This window comes from Sturnus vulgaris, chromosome 7, assembly GCF_052056855.1.
Source record: "Sturnus vulgaris isolate bStuVul1 chromosome 7, bStuVul1.hap1, whole genome shotgun sequence".
NCBI lineage: Eukaryota > Metazoa > Chordata > Aves > Passeriformes > Sturnidae > Sturnus > Sturnus vulgaris.
Window position 1 is genome coordinate 33,000,042 of NC_142249.1, and position 3,134 is coordinate 33,003,175.

The window sequence follows — 3,134 nt, forward strand, 5'->3', positions numbered from 1 at the left end:
TTAATTTTTTTTTTTTTTTTTTTCCCCAGTAAGCGTCATTTTCAGGATTCCCACTGCGGCCGCAGAGCAGAGGCACTTCTTTCCCTTTAAAAACTCTCATCTCTGAACGCCTAAATTGTTCTTACTTGGTTTAAAACAGATTTTGAAAGGTTTATTACAATACTATTTTTTTTAAAAGCCCCGTTTTTTCTCTTCCGCCCCTCTCCCCTCCCCACTTATATGTTCTTACTTTCAGCTTTAAAGAACCATCCCTTGGAAAGTAATCCTGGAAAACCTTTCTTCAGAGTATTTTTCATACCACCCATAAATTATGAGGGTTTTTTACCTAAGTGAGTGCAGGGAAGAAGGGAAAGCAAAGAAAGCAATCTTTTCTTCCTCCCCCCCCCCCCCCCCCCCCTTCAGACAGGAGATCCGGACTAAGAATAAAATAATTCACTTTCAGTTTTTCTAACACAGAGGTAAAATGTGTCCAAAAGTAGTGCAACATTCATTTTGGATAAAAATGTAAGCAAGAAAAGCTTCAGATCATAAAATTCAGGTCCCAGAACATAGTTCCCATACTTAGTAAGATGTAATTGCTTACGGTGAGAAAAAACTATTCCTATACCCTTGACATGATGTCTTAAATATAGGCTTAATATAGAGAGCCACAATTTTTTCCACAATGAGTTTTTCCCTTATATGTTCTAAGAATAAAATTGTTCACTTTCAGTTTTTCTAACGTAGAGGCAAAATAGACTATTTCTCCTCACAATTCACATGTACCTCAGTCTGTTTGGACAGTGGCAGCTGAGTGCAAACCAAAAACCATACCTGCTTCCACATCAGAGGGTCTAAACATGATGCACCTCTACAGATGCACTCTGTAAAGTTTCCTGGGAAGCAGCAAATGAGTGGAAAAGGTAAGTGAAAAGAGGGGACTATCAGCCATAAAAACCTTCATATTTCCTTGGGAAGGCTGATATAAATAAAGAATGTTAGCCAGGGTTTAAATACATGATTCTCGTCAAAGTTTCGTCACTGTATTCCAAATGTCAGATGAAAAATGTGTGGCCTGAGTGTCAAACTGTAGTAAAGGCATTGCAAACAATTTAATTATTTAGCAAAGGGAGGAGAAAAATTAGTTATTTCAAGCACTAATGGAATTTTAAAGTATTAATAAATAAATATTTACCATCAAAATTGGTTAGTGTTTGATAAGTAAACAATCCTACAATCACAGTAGCACAAAGAAAAGAAATTTATTTTATTTACTCCTCAAGTTAAAATGAAAGGTCTTTCAAAATCATGTGAACAAATTGGGATGTTTCTTTCCCAGTTTAAATACCAGACTTGAAAGAAACTCCAACTGTGGCAAATTGACAAGGGGTATATTGAGTAGGTATAAAAGCAAATGCACACAGCTATTGTTTAATTAAACAAACATCTCATGTGAAGTTCTGTGAATTCTCGGAAATAATTCTTTGTAGTCTGCTGCTGCTGTTATGTTTCCCAGCTCTCCCTATCTGTCCCACTGGGCTGACATCTGCTGTGAGTCAAGCAATGGTTTGCACAGGTGAGAATTTCCCAGGTTTTATTTTGCATCCATCTTCTTTCTGAGCGTTCTTTCAAGTGCTCACTCTGTGCATAAATAAAATGGGAAGATCACAAATTATTAATTCACACCATTGGTGTTTAAATCCAACGTAGAAAACCCAGACTCCTGGGCCTATTTTGGAAAAAGCCCCACACTTCAATGTACATTCAGAAGCAAAGCTCTTTCAATTACATAAATGCAAGAAAGAGTGCTGGCTTTCAGGAGAAGATGCTGCAAAATGAAAGGAATAATAAAATATTCCTTCAGTCAAAGGAAGAGAGAGAAAGACTTGGCTCCCCACCAAGATGATGCAACATTGTCAGTGTGGCTTCTTCAGACTACTACAGTGACATTTTCTGGCTGCCTCTCAGACCCTCTTTCAATAGTTTGTTTAACCCTTTGATATTTTCACCAAACTCAGTGGGGAAGCAGATATCTTCAAGAAATGAAAATCCCTACAAATTTAGTGTGGACTGGGGCAGGAAAGACTGAAGCATTTGCCATTTTGAGGGAAAAGGATGCTGTGTGAGTGTGGTGGATGAGCAGAACCAATCTAGTGTGGGGTTAAGCAAAAGCTGCCGCTTGCCTGAATGCTGCTCTGGGACTGTGGGGAGATATGAGGGTGATGTGTAGGGAAAGAGGGAGCATTGCAACTCAGCAATCTTTGAGATTCACATATAGAGATGAGCTGGACTCAGGATGGGCATGGAAAGGGCAGCACTTGCCAGGAAAGCCAAATTCCTTCATTGTGCTGCTCAGCGGATGACTTGTTTCATCCAATGGCAGGATTTTCAGGGCACAGGCAATTAGTCATATATTTTTCCTAGTCTTTGACTTTCTTGGTAAACCTGGAGCACATCTGTGTTCTGGGCAGCCCTTCATTAAATTTGACTTGTCTAGTGATAGTAAATTGGAATAGGTGGTCAAAGATGTTTTGAGACAAGCTGAGGACTGTCATGCTTTGAGAAAGAGCCCTAGTACATGGTGGAAACTTTGGCTCTTTTTTAAAGCAGTTATCACTATTTTTCTAGAAGTGAATGTGATAAGCAAGGGTTTGGAGCACCTGCCTTGGCAGCTGGGAGCTCATACCCTGCTAAGCACACAGCCCTGTTACAATAGTTTTGCCACAGAAACAAAAAGGAGGAGGAACAACAAAGAATGGTCTGCTGACAGGTGAGGGGACTGCCAAGGAGATGTCTTTGGGAAACCCTGGATGTCTGGAATCTACATCCCAACAACGAGGTACCAGTGGATCCAAATGCAATGACACCTTGCAGCCTATAGCATTGGGATGAAATGCAGACTGGCTGTTTCTTCAGATGCTGGATAAGAGGATGAAATTTAGAGAGTATTTGGAGTCGTCTTTGGACAGGAAGAGCAGATTCCCTGTTTATCCCAGACTAGAAGTTTTCTTCAGCTCTGGCAGCTGTGCTCAGCTGGGCTTGGTGGGACATGCAGGCAGCTGGCTCACCTGCAGCAGGATTTTCCAGCTTCCTGATTTCTGGCTCTCAGGGATGTATGCTCCCTGTGGGAAGCATGTGCAGAGCTGTCGAGAGCA